Genomic DNA, 22,537 nt, shown 5'->3' on the forward strand with positions numbered 1-22,537 from the left:
GGCCAGTGAGCTGTGCCCTCTACAGCTAAGACTGTGAACAATGGCTCTCCCTGGAGCTGGGCTGCCATGAGTAGCCAGAGGTTGGTGTGAGCTGCCACCGGCTGCTGTGCTGCCGTGCGCTACCGTGAGTGGCTGGCAGCCAGCGTGAGCTGCCATGGGTGGCCGACTGACAGACGACCAGAGACTGACCCCCCTTAGCCGGGGGGAGCGCAAGGCTCCTAATACCAGGGAGCTGTTTCCTATACAACTAGACTGAGAAACAATGGCTTGAACTGGAGTGGGGAAGGGGGGAGGCGGAAGAAGGGGAAAAAATAAAAAATAAAAAACACAAGCCATGCAAAACCAGAGGTGTGCAAAGTCAGGGTCCTCGGGGAGACAGGGCAAGGGAGTCCCTTCTGCCTGAAGACAGGGCAGACTGGGCAGTCACGGTCACCGCGTCGTGACATTCCACGGGCTTCCCACTTCTCCAAGCCAAGCCTGTCCTCTGCTCCCTGCTCCCTGCTACACACAGGACCTCAGAGCCAACATAGCACTGGCTATTCTTTTGTCTGGGAGAAGACTGAGGCCCACGCCACCTCACCTGGGACAGGTACCGTATTTTGCCGTGTGTAATGTGCACTTTTTTGCCCAATTTTGTGAGGGAAAAATAAGGATGTGCATTATATATGGGTAGTACTAATTCCGTATCTACATAAATGTTTTTAATTCTTTTATTTATGCTTATGAGTTAAAAGTGTAACTCTAGAAATCAACAGTGATGTCCGTATGCAAAATCATACCCTGGAATACGATACTCGGTTTTGTTGAGCTTACGACGAACTTGCAACGAAAGAGTTCTTGGGCTTCTAGGATGCGTAAACATCATAAATGTGTTACCGGCACATAAAATTTCTTGTACCTTGTATTTATTTGTTCTTGTGTTTCATAATTATGTTACATAAAATTTCTTGTACCATAATATGTTAAAAAATGAATCCTAATTTTTTTTATAATACAAAAAACAAGTAACTAAATGTAAACAAATAAAAATTTAAATTAAAAAATTGAAACGAAAGATTTTTTTCCCCTGAAAGTTTGGGCCAAAAACATGGGTGTGCATTATACACGGGAGCGCTTTATACATGGCAAATACAGTACATCCTCAAATACTCTCCTTCGCCACTCACTTCCATAGCTCCAGGGCCCCCTGTTCCAGACGCCTTTCTTGACTTCGCAAACAGAAGGACCGATCCACTCAGTGCCCCACACGCCAACACACGGGGCAGAGAGCTCTGCTGGCTGGGTGCACTGTCACCATCCCCAAGCAACTCCCAACGCTGGGAACCACAGCCAACTCTGATTTTTTTGTGTTAGGAAAGGAACGTTCATTTACTGAGCACCTACTAAGTGCCAGATGCCATGTGAGGTGCTCTATCCTGGTTTTCTCATTTGCTCTCTTTCCTCTGGTCACAATCTCTTCAAATCTAGGCCATCTTTGCGAGATGCTTCAAGAGCCCAAGAAAACACACCTGTGACCTCAGGTGTCCCCTTGCAGTGGGAGTAAAGCATGTGTCTCTTGTGTCTCGGGATAGGGCTGTCCCTGGAGCAATCTGTGATTAGCGGACGTCCCTCCTGCTAAGATGCCATCTCGTCTCATCCTCGCTGACAGTGGCCCACTTCTTGGTTCCACTGAATAAACTTATTCACAGAAAAGTACCAGGGAGTCAGTGCGACATGTTTCCCAAGAGTATATATAACTTAAATGGAAACTAGAGAGAGAGCACGGCTTAACTCAAGGGAAGAAGTGGCTGAGGGAGGGAGAACGGAGGCAGGGCTGTCCTTTTAAGCCCCGCAAAGCACAGCTCAGACACACAGAAAGTGCCTAATAGATGTTGGTCAAACGATCACTCGGCCCCTGACCACTCCTTCCATGGGGACCTGCCCTAGAAAACATGCTCCTTGAGGACAAGCCACCTGACGCCACGACAGGAGGTTTTTGTGGACACAGCACAGGACCTGAACTGTCCTGGAGGATGGATGTCAGCCTGAGAATCGCCATGAGTGCTAGGAAGTCCCCGCAAGGCATGACAGGGCACTGCAGCCCGGGCAGGCTGTCTGAGCCAGGGGCTGGAGGCCACGGAGGGGATGGAGGGGACTAAACGGTGATGCTTCTCCAAAGAGAGCACAGGCAGAATCTCTTCACCTTCCCCGGGCGGCCCTCACGCTGACAGTCTAACGATGACACCCAGCTCTTTCCATGCTGCGCGGGGAACGTCACAGGACTTGGTCTGTACCCCGCAAGCCACAAGGGATCTTAAAGCTGGTCCTTAGAGAGCCGCCTTGCAAACTGAAAACAAAGTTGCCAGTCCATTCCCCGTCACAAAGAAACCCACAGGAAGTCCCACTGTGAAACCCAAGGTTGCCTCCCACTGTGGGTTGCAGCTCCCAGGTAAGTGAGACCTGTTGTCAGCAATGCAGCTGTAGAGCAGTGAGATCCCGGCCCCCACCCACCCTCCACCCACCCTCCTTGCCCCTTTATTTCAAGAGGCGAATCGTGGACTTAAACAGACCACCTTGGGGTGCAGAGCCCTCTGGCCATGCTCACTGGGGTACCTGGTGGCTGCAGAGCGCGCTCAGTGCCCGTCCTTGGACAGACATTTTCTGAGCACGGACAGTTCCTTGCATGGGACTCACACGTGGCATCCTAGGGTGTGGCCTCCTTGGTCCACTTGTCTGTCTCCCCTGAACTGCTAGCTCTCTGACAGCAAGCATGTCTTGTCTCTGGCCTGGCATTTAGTCGAAGCTCAATAAAACCTCCAATAAAATTCATGGAAGCACTGACTCTGGTTTTCCCAAGCGCTCAGGCATGGCCATCAAGACCCCTGCCCAGCTGAGGTCGAAATGCCACCCCAGAGAGAGCTGCCCAAGACCTAAAGCACCCAGAATCGTCAGCTTGCAAAGCCAGGGGTTCCTGCCCACCCCTGGAGTCCGCCAGGACCCTGTGCTCAGCTGCGGTGTTTGGGGCCAGCCCTTCTTCCCTCAGGCCCTCAGCCTGGGCGGGTCTCTTCCCTAGAGCCGCCCGCCTGTAGGTTCAGCTGCAAAAACACTGGACTTGGAGTTGGAAGCCCAAGTGGTGGTTTTGCCGCTAACCAGCTTGCTGTGTGACTCTGGACAAGTAACTTCCTTTACTGGGCCTCAGTTTCCCCATACGTTAAGTGAAAAAGTTGGACTAGCTGATTTCTTGGGTCCCGCCAAGTCCCTGAGACGTTTCTTTTTAACAGTCCCCACAACAGAGATCACCCAATGGCCCCGTGATTCCTTCAGGCTGTACCTTTACAACATACCTGGGGCCCAACTCCCTCACTGCCTCTTCCCCTGGCACTTGGCCCAATGCCCACCACCTCGTTCTATCGCAATCTGAAAGCCATGCGTGCCTGTGCAAACGCCCACTTCCCCCCTTCACCCCACCCGGTCAATTCCCAACACAGCAGCCAGAAACCATGCTTTTCAAGCACAGGTTGACCGTCTTCTGCTCAAACACGTAAGCAGCTCCTCATCCACTCAGGGCCAAAGTCCTGACCAGTCCTGCACGGTCCTGTTAGACAGACATGGGCTCTCGCTACTTCTCCACCCTCCTCCCCTGCTTCTCTTCCCCTGGCTCCCTCCCTCCCGCTGGATTCTTGGACAAGCTCCTGCCTCGGGGCCCTTGCACAGGCTGTCCCCTCTGCCAGGATGTGCCTCCCTGAGACAACCTCCTGCCTCTCTCCCGCACGTCCTTCAGGCCTTTGCTTAAATTATGTCCCCGACTTGAGAGGCCTTCTCTTCCCTTGTGTAGTTAGCTTCGATCACCATCTGACATAAGGACGTCTTTTACTGCGTGTTTACTTATTGTATGCCTACCCCACTAGAATACAAGCCCAGAAGGGCCAGATGTTGTCAGTGTCTTATCACTCCTTTACGCCCAGCTCCCAGAACAGCAGGTACTCGCTGAATATGTGTTGCATGAATATGGTTTGATGGTTTGTGAGTTCGATCACGCTGCTGAAATGAACAGCGTCAGGCCCTACGCCCCTGCAGCGTGAATGGCGTCATTTCAGGAGCTCCACTGAGAGTCCCAAACTCTGGACACTGTCTTCAGGATCAAAGTGATCATTCCAGGCTGGTTCGCAGCTCAGGAAGTGTGTGGAGCAACAAAGCACGGAAATGACAGAGAGCACACTGCTGGGACCTGGTCCCCGGGACGTGTGAGCGTCAGTTCCTTCCAGGTGCCTTTTGCTGGCGGGATGAGGTTATAAACATGGGCGTCCCATCATGGGGAAAGGACTGGAAGAAGCTCAAGCAGTGGACTGTTCGTTAGAACCAAGGAAAGACAGTGCTGGGGGAAGACAGAGCAGAAGGCAGCCAGGTGGGGGGAGCCCCCAGACTGGACTGCTGTGGCCGAGACAGCACCGCCCCCCCACACGGCCTTGCAGATCCTGAGTGTGCACACGGAGCCCTCAAGCCCAGCTCTTCAAAAGCCACGCGTGCATGTGCGAACCCCAACAAGTGACCGGGAACAGGGACCAGAAACAAAGCCAGAGAAATGCAGCTTCTACCACCTGGTAGAAAATAAAGTACGCTGTCAGGAAGACATGTGCCACCTAAGCCACCAGGCAAACCCAGGGAGGCTCTTGAGAAGAGGAAGGAGACTGCAGGGCCGGTTGTGGGGCGGGGCAGGGAGGGCCTGAGCACTTACAAAGACGGGAGGGTCGGTCCTCGTTCTACCCCGGAGTCCTGGCCGGGGCTGGCGGTGTGTCAAGGCACCGAGTCAGAAAATGGAAAGTGGATGGGCGAGGTCAGGAGGGGCACGAGGGGGTGGCAGATCCACCCAGCTCTCTCCCGGGGGGTATGGGAGGACGGCCAAGCACTGCAGACAAGCTCCCTGCCCCGCAGGAAGTCCCCTCTGTGTGTGTGTGGCCTCCTGCACCGGCTGCAGGATCCAACATGCTCTCCATCGCAGATCGGAACCCAGAGGGAACAGCTGGCCAACTCTCCCTCCAGGGGCTGGGACCAGGGGCTGGGACCAGGGGCCGGGCGGAGAAGGAGGTTAAGCTAATGCAGGGGAAGGAGAGAAGCCCCCACCCCTTTCTTCAGCCTCCATCCAGGGGAGGCCACAGGCAGTGGGGAAGGCAAGTGTGTGTCAGCTGCTGCTAGGGTCCGAGGTCCTGCCCCAGTCATCAGCTCTCCTCCTCCCCAGGAGACAGTGACCTTGCTGAGGCCTCCTTAGAGACAATGGCAGGAAGTACCCTCCCTGTGACAGCTGGGGAGTCAGGAAGGAAGTGAAGGAAGTGACTGCCTCTGAGCCTGGGCCAGGGACCCTCCCCGCTGAGCCCCCACCCCAAGGACATGAATTAACAACAAATGCTAGAAGCTCTGTTCACCAGCTCGGAATGGCACTTTCTTCAACTTCAGGAAGGCGGCCTGAGGGCACATGTTCTCCCCGGCTGGAACCCCCTCTCTGCGATGGCGTCTGCCGTGGGTCAAGCAGATGCAGGCAGCCAGGCTGAGCTGACAAAACAAGCCCAGTGCCCCGCTGCCCTGCACCCACCCCACCCCCACCTTCTGGAAGGAAGGGCTACGCTTCTTTGGAGCAAGGAGATCCTCGAAAAATAAAGACTGTGCTCCTTAAGCCCTTCTTCTCAGCTCCCTGTGGAGATGAGAAGATGACACAGTCTCGGCCAGGAAAGGGCTGCCTCTCTGCACCCCGTGACTCTTGCATCCGGGGCCCTTCAAGACCACAAATCACAGGAGGAGCTCAGAGGTATGTAGGGAGTGACCCTGATGTCCCCCATTCAGGGCTGCTTCTTCCAGGTCTGGGGAAGTGGTGAGAAGAGGGAACCTGAGGACACTGGAACAGCATATGCAAAGCGCAGAGGTCAGAGTGCTGAGCGAGTGTTGGGCCCACACCAGGGTATAAACTCCACGCGGGTGGGGACTTCTGTCTGTTATATTCACAGCTGTGCCCCTGGCACCAGGCATCATACCTGGTATATACTCGGTAGTCAAGAAATATTTGCTGGATAAATGAGGTGAAGCTGAGGAATTCTAAGAGAGAACCTCCCCGCCCCCCATAAGATGGGCTGCAAGGCCACCATTTGTGACACCACGGGAATGCAGCTGTTAGGAAGGAAAAGAACCTCCTTCCTGTGCAAAAGGAAACAGGAAGCAAAGGCTGTGTTGGAGGAGGGCCCTGGGGCAACGCAGAAGCTGATGTCAGAGCAGATGTCAGAGCACAGGGCTGCAGAGAAGTGCTCAGCCCTCCGGCCACAGGACAACAGGTGACCTGGACAGGCTGAGAGGCAGGGCTGAGTTCCCATGCCAGCCCTCCCCACACCACCCCTGGCAGCTGAGACACCTTGGAGAGTCAATTAAAACAAAACAAAAAATGGAACACAGCAGAGACTCTCCCTTCTTAGCACTTGGAAGACTTGTCACAGCAACTGCAAAGGAGCGATTAGAGAAGAAAACAACCTGCGGCACCAAGGTGGAAACACAGCAATGAGCAGAGGCCTTGTCTGCCCTGCGGGTTTCCCAGGAAGGGAGGGGAGGCCCAGAAGAGGGAAATGACCCCCCTGGAGCCAGACCACAGGAAGGGCTGCACTTGGCCCCAGCCCATGGGGAAATCCCAGCCATGTTTAGAAAACCTCGCCATGGGCTTTGGGGTCTAGACTTGGGGTCCACTCCCAAGCCCAGTACTGACTAGCTGTGTGACCTTGAGCCGAACACTTGGCATCTCTGAGCCTCGGCTTCCTCATGTGAAATGGGACCATAACAGCTCCTGCACAGGTTACCGTGTGCTGAGCAGAGCCCGTACGTTCACACCCCACAGCCCAGCAGGACAGAGCAGAAACTGGGGACACGAGAGCTCCCCATCCCCCGCCTCTTCACCCTGCTAGGCTGGTTTCACCAGATGGATCCAGCCTCCACGCCCCCAAAGCTCAAAGTAGCCGATGAGTGGGGGGGGGGGGGGGGCAAGGTTTCATCCCAGTTTAGGGAAGGCAGCGGCAGTGTCACCCCTCTTGTTCTACACACCAAGGCCTAGGTGCGACCAAAGGGGACACAGCAAGGTTGTGCCTGAGACTCGGGACGTGAAACGGCGCAGGGTGGACACAAGGCCCAGAAGGACCCAGGGCAGGAGAGAAAAATCAAATCAGCACCCCGAGATTCACTTCTAGTCCTGAGGCCACCAGATTCCACAGGGGACCTCAGTCACGCCCTGGCCCCAGCCTCAGTTTCTCCAATAGGGAGACCATTATGTGAAGACACACACATGGTTGTTTCCATGTCACTGGCCACTGCTTGTCACACTCAGTCACGCCTCCCACTGTGGAAGCCAGGGAGCCCCAAAACTGCTCTCCCGTCCTGATGTCTGTGGAGGGTAGGGGGTGGCACCAGGTGTGACTGTATCTGGAATCCACAGCTCCCTGGGACAGAACCTCCATCCTCCTTACTTAGTGAAGAGCAGTTAATATTTGCAGGTGCAGGGTCAGTTAATATGATCAACCCAACATTAATCAGACAGTCAGATGTTTAGGGAGAAACGGCAACAGAGCCCCCGCACCCCCAAATGGCAAAGCCGGGGCAGGCCTTACCTGCCGTCTGTGTCACAAGGTCCCCTGCGTGTGCTGCTGTGGGAGGAGGAGGGGCGGCTCTGCTTGCTGGGGCCACAGAAGGGTGTCAGGGACCAGGCCCCATGGGCCAGTGTCCTGCAGGAAGAAGCCCAACGGGGAGGTCGCTCTGATCACTCAGCACCATCCGCTGGGAAATCGACAAAGCTGGGCATCACCCAGAGCAAGGCCAGAGACCGGAAATGCAGATGTGCCCAGAGGGCGGGACAGGGATGACGGGCTGAAGGAGTCTTCCTTCGGCAAAGGGACGCAGCCCAGGATGCATTCGTGGAGGCTGGAGCAGGGGACCCTTCCCAGCGCTTCCTGTGCTTGGGAAGATGGCCCGGCCCTGGCACGCGTGGGGAGCCCTCGTATCTCAGAAGCCCAGCTCAGAGCACTCCGCCTCAAACCTGACACTTTTTACCCATCAACCTTTGGGACTGCAGGGCCTGAGGCTGCGTTGTCAGGGAGGCAGCCTAGTTCTCAAGCGTCCTGATGCCCCAGGCAGGGTCAAGATCAGCATGGGGTGATGCAAATGACTGCCTCTGGCCTTCCCATCAAGCCCCTGCGGTTGGGCAGCGTGTGGCTGGAGACCCACCCTCACCAGGTGCCCAGAGACCAGAGATGAGCACGCACAACAAATGAAAAACGTAGAGGGAGGGATTTCCAGGGAATCCCAGGTGCAACCAACTTGTGAGACGAGATTCACAGGCCGCCAGCCAACCCCGGGCTCCCACCAAGATACTGAGACAGGTTAGTTAGTGTGATTGCTAGGTGTGTGTGTGTGTGGGGGGGGGGGGGGGCGGTCCCTGATGAAATAAACAAAAAAACAGCCATATCCTGAAACTCCAGGCCCTGGAATGTCTGCTTCCCTCCAGGACAGGGACATGAGAACATGCCTTGAGGTTAATAGATAATCTCAAATCCCTTCTGGCCGATGAAGGAGCAGACCTGATAGATAGGAAAGGGTTGGTTCGTTAATCCCTTCAGGACGAGCAAACAGGACAAACTTGATAGATGAATTCCGTTAGAAGACTCCAGCTCCCTTTCCCAAACAGGCAGGGGAAGGTATAAAAGTAAGAGCTTTGCCTCAGTCATGGGCACCCCCACTCGGGACCCCCTCCTGCTCAGGAGCTGCAACCTCGTCTCCTGCCTCTAATAAACGATCTTCCTTTACAGCTCCTTGCCTCTCCCTGCTCCGTGTTTCCATTCTTCGGCTTCACGAGACACGATCCCGGCCCACACCCCGAAACTGCCGGCAGATCCCACATCATGTACATCATTTGGGGCCTCACAGAGACATATCCCTACATAATACCTGTGGCCCACATCTGCAGCTCAACGCACATCCTGTCTGTCGCCTGGGCCCAGGAAGCAGGCAACCAGCCCAGGAGGCCTCCCAGGGCCACGACTGGAAGCAGCCCGCTGAGGGGCTATAGGAGCCAGGACTGTTCCGGAACCGACTCCCACCTCCCCAGCAGCCCTCCTCCAAGGGCAGCGGCCAGGCACGTGGGCTCTGGGGACACCAGCCCGTGCCCGCCAGGGGCTAGCAGTCTTGACAGATATGAAAGAGGAATTTCATGGTGGCTGCGGACAACGAAAGCGATGCAGTGCCGAGCGAGGACACAGACAGTCAGGATGCGGAGGAGGGAGGATCTAATGGGGGGCTGAAACGACAACCAGGCCAGCACAGCAGTGGGAGGTGTGGCTGCAAGGCTCTGGGGGCTGCTTTTCACACGCCGCCAGCCCAGCCCAGTCCCACGCTTGGCATGGGGACGGGGACAGCCAACTCTGCGAATTCCTCCCTGGGACGGGGCCTGCAGGGGTCTGGGACAGCTGCCCCTCCTGTCCATGGCCACACGTACGCCCCCCTACACAAACTGGACCCCTAACGAACAAAACGGCTGGGAGTCCCAGGCTCCAGGCCCCTGCACAACACGCGGGGCCCTCCAGCTTCTCCCCACATTCCACCCGAATCCACAGCTCTCCACGCAGCACACACACCCTGCGTCTGCAGTTTCTCCATTCCGTGTCATAGCTTTCATCACAACCCCTCCAGACCCTCGCTGGGGTCCCTGTAAGTCTGCCCAGTTTAGAGGTTAGGGGTTCGCCATGGGAACACACCATGGCGAGCAGGCTTTTGCAGGCCAGCCCCACTCTGCGCCCCCTTGACTTGAGAAGGTCAACTGTGACTCACTCCTGGCAGAATGGGAACTGCAGCCCCCCCACCCCCTCCCCCGAGAAAAATGTGTGTTCCTTACAGAGAGGTGCACGGCGGAGGGATTATTTTTCTGACAAAAGAGCAATTAAAGTCCAAAAAGCGAATGCAGGGTCAGCTTAAGGAGCGAGGCACCTCCTTGGGGAACAGACCCGGGGAGGGGGCGACAATGAAATAGGAAGATGCCGCCAGGTGACCCAGGTTTCCTCTGGTGACCCCCACATGCAAAAGGCGAAAAGCAAATCAGCCCATTCCCTCCAGAGGAAATGAGAAATCAAAACAGAACAAGACTCCAACTGCTTGCTGAGATCTCGCGCAGGCACGGTCCGTGCACACCTGCAGTTGTGGAATTGGTGGGGGCGGGGGCGGAAACTAAATACACGGTGTGTTGCTGCTCCCAGGGGAACAGACAGGAAACATTTTATTCCTATCCGTCAGCCCTCCAACCCCAGTTTTATTGAGGTATAATTGACAAATAAAATTGTAATATATTTAAAGTGTTACAATGTGATGATTTGATGTATGTATACATTGGGAAAGGATTGTTCCCACTAGTTAATTAACACATCCATCACCACTCCTATGGAACACTTAAGCTCTCCTGTCAGCAAATCTAACTTCGACAGCACAGTATTACGCGTGGCAGTCACCATTTTATACATTAGAGCCTCTCTCTTCACGGTTTCAATCTAAATCTTCAATATGCCTCTCGCATGATTTGGAAAATTGCAGGGGGAAACAAACCAAACAACCAACCCAACCCCTGGAGACATGAACAACAGAAGCTGGAACTGCTTTCCTGAAAATGTTTCGGGTCCCTGGCCCCGTTTCAGGCAGCGGACGTGTATTAGTAAGTGAATCTGTTTCTCTATACAATTTCTATTAATAGGAGATCAGTCTTTCCTCACCCCCACTAAATAAATGTCAAACACACGCTTACAGAAGACCGTTTTGATGGGGTGCCAAATTGCCCAGACGTCCGCACGTCTCAAGCTGGCCCTGGTAGAAAGCATAAGTTCCTAAGTGAGTGGGTGGTGAGCGCGACTGAAGTTAAACATTGTTGTTTCCAGTCTCCGTTGACATGGAGACCGTGAGGCAGGTGGCAGAAGAATGGGCAGACAGGGACTGATGCAAATGGTCCCTTTTGGGGTAGGAGAGCAAACTCTCCAGCCAGATAGCTGACAGCAGGCAGGGGACGCACAGCCTTGGATCCCATCTGCAGGCGTGACTCCTAATTTGTTGTTTTATTGAGATATAATTCACATGCCACAAAATGACCCTTTTAAAGTATACAGTTCAGAGGCATTTAGCCCAGTCACAAAGCTGTGCACCCATCATTTCTATCTAGTTCCAGAACATTTCCATCCCCTCAAAAGGGAGTCCCGTACCCCTCACTCCCCACACCCTCTCCTCCCAGCCCCCGGCACCCACCGTCTGCTCTCTGTCCTTGCGGGTTTACCTGTTCTGTACATTTGGTATAAATGGGATCATACGCGTGGCCTTTTCTGACTGGCTTCTTTCACTGAGCATCATGCCTTCAAGTTCAGCCCTGCTGTAGCATGTGTGCTTCGTTCCTTTTTACGGCCGAGGAATATTCCTTTGTGTGGATAGACCGCGTTTGTTTATCCATCATCTGTTAATGGACACGTGGGTGGCTTCCACTTTTGGGCTACTTTGAATTAACGCCGCTATGAACATTCGTGTGCCAGTTTTTGTGTGGACGTGGTTTTCAATTCTTTTGGGTATGTACCTAGGAGTGCCTAATTTTTCAATAAAATAATTAAAAGCAAATAACACATCAGTACTTCTGAACAGATAAAAAGGGTGCAGGTGAGAGTCTCTCCCGTCCCTGGTCCCTGGCACCCACTTCCTCTCCTCTGAGGCAAATACCAGTTTCGGGGTACTTCTCCCAGAGACACCCTGCACACGTACACCCTACTTTATTCTGAAGACGGCTTGCAGGGAGGAAGCCTGGCGGTCAGAATCCGTCTAGTAACGCTTTGGGGAGAGCACAGGGCCTGTCCGAGTCCCATCTCCGCTATCTGTGCCCCCAGGAAGCCCCTGAGCAGAGAAGAGGGGACGTGACTGAGTGGCTGAGAGGAGGGTCTAGAGGTGGACAGGTTCTGACACCTGGTGCTGCCATCTCGGCTCTGCAGCCTCGAGCTACTGAACCTGTGTGTTGACCCCGCTGGGCCTCAGTCTCTATTCTGTAAAAGGGCACTGACTAGCCGAGCTTCGCAGAACCCCCGCGAGCTAATGAGAGCAAGCGCTCAGCACCAGGCCGGGCATACAGGGAGCGCTCAGGGCTTGCGGCTGCTGTAATGACTGCTGCTGCTTCGCCCCTCTGACCTGATCCTCAGTTTCCCCATCTGGGAAATGGAGGTAGGCACCTCCCACGTCGTTACGGTGGAGAACCATAGACCCCTGGATGAGGCCACTGCCACCATTTCTGAACAGCTTGGAGGAAGTCGGAGCTGTGTCCCCACGTCCCCATGGACGGTTCAAGGACCCTCCCCAAGGAGAGGCCAGGTCTCCCCGCTCAGCGTCTAGCAGCCTCCCAGCGGAGGGAGGACAGCTGAGTTCTCCACCCCTGCCCTCCCACAAGCATTCTGGACCCAACCCTGGGGCCGGGGGGCTGGATTCCTTATCTTTTGGCCCTTTCCCCCCACCCCCACTTCCGGATCCTTTTCTCTCTGCTTTCTCAAAAGACACTCTACAGTGGAGCTCAGCTTCTCTCTTGGAAGCCTGTTGGAGGCAGCAGGAAACCCTCAGAGACCTTGAAAGCGGAGAGACCTCAAGTGAGGAAGTAGACATTAGCAGGCCCATTAGAAAGCCGTGAGGAGCGATTTTTCTCCCAGTTGACAAGTGGCAAAGCAGAGCCCGAAGAAGAAAACCCAGGCCTGGGAGGGCAGAACAGAAAAGAGCAACGGAACAATGCTTCCTTGAGCATGCAAAAAGTTCACGGGGGAAAACACCCAACACACACACACACACACACACGTGCGCGCGCACACACACGCCTAACAGAAAGGAGAAATTCTTAGCCTGCAGCAGTTGGTAGCATTATGTAAAATCCCAAGCCCACAAAAATATCATTTGGATGATAAAAAGTTAAATTTAGCTAAGTACAGAGTGACTAATACTATGAGGGAGCCGCAGCACCCCAGCTGCCTGGAGCTCGTACAGCTGGCTTTTAGAAACTTTTGACAAGTCCCCAGGGCCTGGTGCGGCACAGAATAACAGATTATGTAATAAGAGGCACAGCCATTAGTGATACAAACCAGACAGCAAGCAGTGCAGCCTCCTCGAGGGAGGGGACAGCTGGGGTCTGGCTGGAGCTTGGCCAGTGGAACCTCGCCTCTGGACGCCGGGGCCACGGGAACCTGGGCGCTCCAGAGGCATCGGGGCGTGCAGCCAGGCCTCACATGGGTCTGTGTGAGGGGCCCCACCTGGCCTCTTCTTCAAAGATCTCTTTCCTGAGTGGTTGTACTGGACGGGTATGCTGATGGCCCCCAGGGAGCCACGGCCTTGTGGACTCCCTCCCGTTGAATCTAGTTGGGCCCTGTGACCTGTTTTCACCAACAGAAGGGGATGGAAGTAACACGGTGCCAGGTTGGTACCCGAGCCTTTGGAAGACCAAACAGTGAAGGCAGAGACTCAAACGGACACCTGCACCCCCAAACAGTGAAGGCACAGACTCAAACGCACACCTGTACCCCATCTCACAGCATCGCTGTTCACAGCAGCCAAAGGTGGAGACAGCCCCAGGGTCCGTCGGCGGAGGAATGGATAAACAGAATGTGGTCTGGCTACATGAAGGAATATTATACAGCCCTGAAAACAAAGGAAATTCAGTTACATGGATGAACCTTTTTTTTTTTTTTTCTTTAAGGAGGGCGCAGCTCACAGTGGCCCATGTGGGGATCAAACCGGCAACCTTGGTGTTATCAGCACCGCGCTCTAACCGACTGAGCTAACCGGCCGCCCCACATGGATGAACCTTGAGGGCATGAAGTTAAGTGAAACAAGCCAGACACAAAAGGACAGATACTGTGTCATTCCCTTTACATGAGGGACCCAGACGAGTCGAATTCATGGAGACAGGAAATAGAACGGCGGGTGCCAGGGGCTGGGAAAGGCGGATGGGAGCTGGTGTGTCATGGGGACAAACTTTCAGTTTGACAAGATGAATAGAGTCCTGGAGCTGGCTGGTGGTGATGGTTACACAACACTGTGAATGCACTTAGTGCCACTGAACTGCACACTTAAAAGTGGTTACAGTAATATGTTTTTGTTATGTGTACTTTACCACAATAAAAAACATTAAATAAAAAAAAAGACAACAGAGGAGGCGGCCTGGATGCTTCTGTGTTTTCCCTCTTGGGGAAGCCGTTGCCACGTAAGAAATTCAACTGCCTGGAGATCACGGAGCTGTCAGAAGCCCATCGGGAGAGAGTGTATGGAGGGCAACCAACGCCCCAGCCAACAGCCCCAGCTGATACAGCCAAGCTCCAGCCTGACATGCCAGCCAGGGGAGTGGGGCCACCTTGCAAATGCATCTTCCACCCCCAGTCAAGCTGTCCCAGCTGACACCGTGGAGCAGAGATACGCTGTCCCCATGAGCCCTGCCCAGGCTGCCACATCGTCAGCGAATAAATAAAATGGTTGGTGTTTTAAGCCACTGGCTTTGCTGCAGTGATAGCTAACTGACACACTGGTCAGACTCTCTTGTGGGTTTTGGGGAATTTCTATTCCTAATGGGAGACTTAGGAAGATCTTTCACACTCGCATATGAGTCACTAAGAGAAGTCAGTGCCTGAATGAGTCTGAGGAAAAGACTAATTTTCCACTCCCCAAATCCCAGTGGAATATATGCTGAAATTAAGCCTTGAGCTGAGCTTCAAACAGCTGCTGTGAAGGCTGGGGGATTTCTCCAGCGATCGGATGGAGTAACCAGGCCATCAGTTGAGGGACTCAAGCTGTCACTTAATCACTCGACTTTCCATCGTCCTGTCCAGAGGACAGATACTGACGGGATTCCCTTTGTGAACTGGGGGTTGAGGCCAGGACTCTTGTTGGCTGACTCTGGGTAAGTCAGTTCTCCTTACTGGGCCTCAGTTTCCCCACCTGCACAGTGAGGAGGTTGGTCTAAAAAAATAATAATAACGTCTCCATTCAGCTCCAACTTCATGCAGTCCCACAGTTTTGGAAGAAGGGACCACTGATACAGAACCCAAAACACAGAACAACGTCCGAATGACTTGCATGTAGTTTACAAGGGAGACACACACACTGGAATCCTCACCTCTGTCCCCCTGGAGCCCGACTCTCGTCTCTACATCCTTCATGAATTTGTTCATTCGTTCCACATTTCCCTGGGGTAGTCTGGCTTGGTCCAATTCCCTCTTCTTACATTACATTTTCAGCCATGGATTCAAGGGAGGGCTGTGTGACTAGTTGCTTGAGTAGAGGGATGTCCAGCCCCGTCCAGGCTGGCCCCTAATATGCCCACATGGTCCCCCATCGTCCGGATCCAGTGGACAACCCCACAGGAGCCCCAGGGTAAGGCAGACACAACAGGAAAATGTCCTGAACCCCAGATTCACTGCATAGAGGCCACCTCTAGAGCATCCAATTCAACTAGGACAAGAGTGAGAACAAGCCTTTATTATGAGGAGCCACTGAGATTAGGGGGTTGTGTGTTATAGCAGCTAGCATTACTTATCCTAACTAACACACTCACCAGTCACTATGTGTCAGATGTATCAGGATACATAGCAAAGTTAGGCCTCGGCCTAGTCTTAGCCCTCTTGGCACCACTGGTCTAGTCGATAACTCAGGGAGATGGGCTACAGACAAGCTCTGCACCCTGCAATCCCACACTAGGCACACGATGGGAGCGGCTTCATGTTAGTCATACTACCTGCTTCCAGAAACCTTACAATAAAGGTTCACCACCCCAAAAAAATTAGATGCGTAAAGAAAGAAACCACAAAGGAAGGAGAAAACCTCCACCGATTCTCCAGGGGACAATCTACAAGCAAATTAGTAAAAAATTTTGGCTGTGTGCTTCCTGGTAGGCAAAGCAAAGAGGGAAACACGCTGGGCCACAGAGCTCTCGCCAACAGTGAAAAACATCACATTGGTTCATGATGAGGAACAAAGTGTGTCCTTGCTAAGAGCTCTAAGAAAATGCTCCCCAGGGTTGCTGTGTGAGGGAATCGGTGTCTGGGCAGGAGGCAGCAAGCGAGAACAAGCTTGCCTGGAAAGCTGTCCCCTCCACGGTGCAGGGCCACCTGCGGCCTGACTGGCTCTTGACGGCGAGCTCCTCAGAGTGATTCTTCATCCCTGTTAATGTCAACACGGCAGCACTGTGATAATGACAGAAAATATTTACATACCGTACCACTGATGGGTTGTTTAGACCATCTGGCTACTTGATGCGGCAAGGATTGCTCAACACATGGCCTATCCACAAACACGGAGCCTTCGCACTGGTGGAGGCTGGGCTCGGGGACTCGGGGACTCGGGCAGCGTCCCTCGGCCCCACTCCTGTCAGACTCTTGACCACCTACAGCCGCTGCTTCAGTCTCAGGCACTGACAGGTTGGGAACAGAACTCTCACACTTCCATCTCTGCTCTCTGGGCTGAGCGTCAATAATAACAGTCTGACTTGCCTTTATCAAGGACCTCTTCAGGACTCAAGTGTTCTAATCATGACTTTAGTCGGCAAGACAGCTCCGAGGCTGTGGGATTTCTCCCCTGATCTCTTGGGATCGCTGGGAATTCTCAGGGGCAAATTCAGCACAGTTCACGTGTGTCTGAAGCTGCTTCTGCCCAAGCTTTGTCATGCTATGAAGAGACAGAGACAAGGGTTAGGCATCCCAGCTCCCGAAGGATGGAGGGTGGAGACCTGATCTTGCCTAAGTGAGGTTTTCTTCTTCCTTCTGTCTGTGTGGCTCTGCTCAGTTCTGACACCAGGCTGAATACAGAGATTTTTTTTTTTTCTGGGTTGATGCTAAATATTTTTTTCTTTTCCTTTTCTAATTTGGGGTATTGGGCGAGTTGTTTTATTATTATTTTTTCATTTTAGTAAAAGCAAAAAAAGTTCCATTTGGAGCCTGTTCAAAAGTGGCGGTTTTCTTAATGGGAGGCCTACGCTTGCCGCCCACGTAAGGAGCTGTGTCAGCTCAGTGATCAGGTCGCCCTGTGAATATGGTTAAGTCGTGTCACCTTCTTGACAACTGTGAGTCAAATGGAAACTCTTCACAGGTGTCTGCTTGGCTTGATGCTGTGACAACGGCCTTCCGAGGGGCACACCGGTGGGGGAGGTTGGCTGTGTTTCCATCAACTGTGCACCAGAACTACAAGGTGTCTTTATAACTAACACCTGGCAAGACTTAAAATGCCCGGGACAGAGCGTCCAGTGTGTGGGCACCACACAGATCCAGTTCAAGGGCTGGCTGGCCACCTCACCTCCCGCCATCCGTGTTTGGGCTGTGAAACTAGGGGGATGAGACCATGTGGCTTGAAGCAGCTTCCAGCCCTAAGAGCCATGAGCTCCTGGGACACACTGGTCCGGGTCAGGGGTCATCCTGTGGCCTCAGAACTAGCGTTTCTCTCTCTGCAAGCAGGGCGAGGACCACAGACCCTACACACGGAGGGAGGACGGTAAACAAAAGTCAGAACCCACGCCAGACGCGGGCCGAGGCCCCCCTGCGCGCCTGACAGTGGGCGTGGGAGCACATCCACACCCTCCGAGAGCACTGACACAGCAGCCTGGGCTTCCTGACAATGATTGCCATTTGGGATGACGATTTTCACTGGTCACACACCCGTCACCTCAGGGAAGACGCGTGGCCGTGCAGAGGCCCAGGTGACATCTCTGGGAAGCTCTCCTTTGCCTGTCAGCTCCCTCAAGCCCCAGCAGAGCTGTCTGCTCTGAGCATCTGACCTGAGCTGCCAAGTCATTTCAAACAGACATCTGCTCCCCTTGCCTGCTTCTAGATGGGGCTGGGCAAATGTTCTTTTTGCAAAAGCGATCTGAGCCACTGGGGACACAGGAATATGGTGACAAAGATTGCACCCAGGTCACTGCTCATTTCAGTCACTTCCGGCTCAGAAAACATTGCAGAGCAGGCCGGGGACATGGAGAAACACGGAGAAATGACACAGCCAGGGGGTGTCCGGTAGCCTCTGTGGGCCCAGCCCAAGCTCCTTTTGGGGGAGCGTCTCTGTCTCCGGCCCACACCCCACGAGCAGGTCAGCACCAGGCACTGCCAGGCCGTCGCAAGTTCAAGGTGAAATGAGAACCACATGGTTAAATGAGGGAAGTTGTTCAAAAAGCCCCGTTTATTCCCTGTTTACTCTTAGATTAGCTCTTTCCTACTTCTTAGTGTCCTTTTATTCTCAAAAGGATGGTGATAGTGAATTGTAGATTTTCTATATGTGTGTGGTTAAATATACGTAACATAAATTGTACCACCTTAACCAATTTTAAGTGGTTAAATGACATTTAACAATTCAGTGGCATTAAGTGTTGTGCAACCATCACCACCATCCATCTCCAGAACTTCTGCAGCTTCCCAACCGAAACTCAGGACCCCTTAAACACTAACTCCCCATCTGCCCCTGGCACCACCTGTGAATACTGTGTTTGCCCGAAAATAAGACCTAGCCGGACCATCAGCTCTAATGCGACTTTTGGAGTAAAAATTAATATAAGACCCGGCCTTATATTACTATACTTATATTAATATAATGTAATATAATATAATATAATATAATATAATATAATATAATATAACCAGGTCTTATATTAATTTTTGCTCCAAAAGACGCATTAGCGCTGATTGTCCGGCTAGGTCTTATTTTGGGGGAAACATGGTAGTAGCTCTTTAAAGATAATGTTCTTACTTGGCAAAATTATTTTGTCATTTTACAAACCCCGGTGTAATTTTAAAGCTCCTGGTGCGTCTCAGATACTTGGTGACAGACGAGCTGACAGAGGAGGGGCAAGGCAGCCGCTTACCTCCTCCCCGCCTGCCCCCCAAGGAAGGAACCTTCCAGGCCACAACCTGCCTCCAGGAATCAGGGACCACCCTGTAGAATCCTTGCCTGGTTGTGCCAGGAACCCGGCTAGAACTGCCCTTTGCAGTGGAAAAGGCTCTCACGGCTTTCTCCAGATTTTCATTTTACTGAAAAGCTCTTCCTTGCCTGGGGTTTTGAGGTTAAAAACCACTGCCTCGCACTCATGTCGTAAGTGGGAGTGTAACTGACACTACTACCTTTATGGCGATCAATTTAGCAACAGCAATCGAGAATAAAAGGCAATCACCCCTTGACCCAGCCATTCTACTTCTGGAAATCAGCCCACAGGTATGAGAGTATATTTGCATGAAAACCTAGTACGTACCAGGATGCTCACTACGGCACTTTGATTCCAGTTTTCTGCTATTCAAATCCAAAACTCCACGCAAAGGGAACTGGTTTAACAAATGATGGTGCATCCGGTAGCCAAAGGCAAAGCCCATCATTAGAGACCCAGGCAATCTAAATGGACCAACAGAGAACCACCCCTAGGATTTATGGATTGTTAAATCAAATAAGCAGGTGCAGAACTGTTGGCAGCCATTTACAGGGTGTGGTTTTTTTTTTTAAGTAATACATATTCACATATGCAGAGAAGCTTCTGAAAGAGTAGACATACAAAAGCTAGCAACCGAACTTGTCTGTAGGGAGGCGACTGCAAACAAGGGTGCAAAGAGATATTTGTTTACCTGTCCACCGACCCTCTGCAGCCTGGTAGCAAGTATAATGTGTTACTTATTGAAACAATGTTTTTCACGTCAAATGTGATCTTTATTATCTATTTTATGTCTTTATAGTAATCTACAAGCCTCTAAGTTCCACAAATCAAGGAACGTGTCTGATTTATCTTTAAAACCTTGCCAATGTCTGGTGTAATATCACGTGCAACTTTTTGGGTGCTTTGTAATTTTTTATTTGTTTAAGTAATGAAAGAATGAGTGAGTGAATGATTAAGTGAATGAACAGTGAAGAAAAACATTTGAAAAATACTGTTCTTTGAATTCTACAGAACAGTGAGTCTTGAGTTGTCAGGGGAAAATGTGTAAACAGAAACTGATCACGGAGATCCAGGTAGAAAAAAAAAGGACTCAGTGATATTAATGGAAGGCGTCCGGCCACTAACGGTGATGAAGCTGACGTGTTCCAAGTTTAATTGCGCAAGAGTTCCTAACATTTAAATTTTAATGACTATTTGATGTTTTTAAAAAGCCAACATTTAATATATTTTGAAATAGCAGAATGCAAAGAAAATAATAGGTGGTCCAAACAATTCTAAAATATATTTAGTTTTTAATCCATGTTACAGTCTTCCTTTTAATTCCGTGAACTATATATTCCTAAAGAATCCTAAAGATCAAAAAACCATCACTCTCCAGTGAGTTGTTACAATTTTTAAGAGCTCTCCAGGGATCTTAAAAATCACACCCAACTTGGGAACTGTAGCCTATTAGCCCCTAATTCTTGCCCTATTAACCTCCAGATTCAGCTGGCAAGCTGACAGTGACTGTGACCATTGAGAAGGGGCTGGCCAGCAGAGAAAGGCCACCAGACTTCAAGGAAAAAGCTGTCACAAAGCCCAAAGTCTTCAATCCTCAGAAAGTTATATGAGCCCCCTTGGGTGCTCATGCAAACAACTGTGGTTAAAATAAGGCAAAAAATAATACTAACAGTAGAAACACCACACTGAAGAGAGAAAGGAAAAGAAGTAGGGAGGAGGGAAGGCTACTGAAAAAGGAATTATGGGGAGCCTGAGGGACATCTGGCACACAGCCTCTCCACCCCTTCCAAGGCCTCCAAGGACAGCCCCGCTGGTGACAGCAGAACTTCGCCTGCACCTTGTAGCCCCAGCCGGCTGAATGACTCCGCGATCCCTAAAACTTGAATTATAGCTAGTGTTCACTGTTTATTGAGAAAGAGGCAAGAAACGCCTTTGAGAAACGTCAGGATCCTTGTCGGGGGGAGGTACAGGACTCCTCAGTCCCCTGACGAAGCTGGTTAACGAGGTTTCCTCATACAGTGACGACGAGGTGGCCGTGTCTATGCTCTGGTTCCCAGCACGAGTTCATGATTTACTTCCAACGACCAGACTCTTCTCACCAGCTGCCCATCCCCACTCAACATGGTGGCCTTGGAGGTGCCAGAGCAGGGACCTGTGACAAAGCTAAAGGGCAATTCGGGAGCCAGTCTTGGAGAATGTGCTAAGGTCTTTCTCTCCTCAAGTCTCACCCATTGTCCAGGATTGGTCCTGAGCTTCAAATAATAGCCTCCCAGCCTTTGTAACAAGAGCTGGATGGTACACAGGTACGTTCAAAGCCTTCTCGGAGATTCTTCAGAAGAACTTGCGAGGAAGGTGTTGTGATCTCTCCCAGATGAGGAGATTCTGGTTGAGGGAGGTTAAGTAACTCATGCTGAACCCCACAGTCAGAAGTGGTCCCACAGACTCAGGAGCCAGCTTTTCTGACGCCAGGTCACACCTCCACAACCACAACATTCAACGGGAAGCTGAGCCCTGAGAAACAGCTTTCACCTGACCCGGAAGAGATCTGGAACAGTCTGCAGAGGTTACAGCATTTTCCCTCCATTTCCCGGGATTCTGGGCTCCAGGGAGACAGAGGAGACGCTGGTAGCTGCCTGAGACCTCTGAGTGTTACTCTGATTTCTAACCAGAAAATAAGGCCACTGGCTGTCGGCACCCAAACAAACAGGTGCCAGAGGCGCCCCTTCCCACCACAGTGACCCCGACACAGGGAAAAGCATGACGGTTGCAGACGGAGTTTGCCACTTGACCACCATACTGTCTTCGTACCTCTAATCACTTTTCAGCGTGTCTGCTTTGAAAACCTAATACGGACCCTGTATTCGTTCATTTCAAAACATTAACCTTGTACCCTCCTTTCTAAGAGTTCTGCTCCACGTCTGTCCTGGCCCGTCTCCTGGCTTCAATCTAGAGTGAGGATAGACAGTGATGAGAGAGGGTATGTTCGTCTTACGACGTTAAAGGGAGCGCCTCCCGCAGGGTGTCTTCTGGATGCCGCTTGGCCCCCTAGTCCCTTTCTGACCAATCCCCGGCAGCATTCTGTGCTCCTCAGACATACGCTGGAAAATGCTGCTAGAGTGTTTCACTATTAAGATAGGATTAAGTCGCTACTGATTGGAAACGTTCTTCATCCCCTGAAATCTGTACCTGGTCCTCAATCTCTATGTTTTTAAGAGTAATGGGTGCTGATGTTTATCAAACGCTTTTCTGGCATCTATTGAAAGCGTCTAAGCTTCCCCCGCCTCTGTTTTTCTTTTAGTAGATCTCGTAGAATTTAATCCTCTGCTTATGTTTTTGAGGCTGAGCCACACGCTGTGTCATGAGCCCTGCGCTGGGTGCTGTACTGAGAGAGCACACAGAGACACCAAATAGTTCCTGCCTGTTCAGAAAGGGATGAGAAAGAACACAGAGAAAACACACACACACACACACACACACACACACACACACACACACACCACAACTGCATATCTTCTGAGCAGCAGGCTAGTTGTGAACCCATGTCACACACAAGGCACAGTGAGAACCTGAGGAACCACACAAGTCAGGTAAATCACAGAGGGTTTC

General features: G+C 52.0%; 1 protein-coding gene across 8 annotated transcripts in view; it reads right to left on the minus strand.

Annotated features, from left to right (window-relative positions):
- Positions 1-22,537, minus strand: part of PITPNM2 (phosphatidylinositol transfer protein membrane associated 2) — a 126,876-nt gene that overhangs the window by 91,453 nt on the left and 12,886 nt on the right. The window contains exon 1 of one of the 8 annotated variants that reach the window (XM_074321077.2): positions 7,611-7,724. The exons of the other annotated variants lie outside the window; for them this stretch is intronic. The gene's annotated coding sequence lies outside the window, so the exon portion shown is untranslated. Of the gene's footprint in view, positions 1-7,610; positions 7,725-22,537 lie in introns of those variants that run through there. 8 annotated transcript variants of the gene reach the window in all.

Source organism: Rhinolophus sinicus, chromosome 9 (assembly GCF_057876585.1).
Source record: "Rhinolophus sinicus isolate RSI-liver-muscle chromosome 9, RSI-T2T, whole genome shotgun sequence".
In the NCBI taxonomy this organism is placed as follows: Eukaryota; Metazoa; Chordata; class Mammalia; order Chiroptera; family Rhinolophidae; genus Rhinolophus; species Rhinolophus sinicus.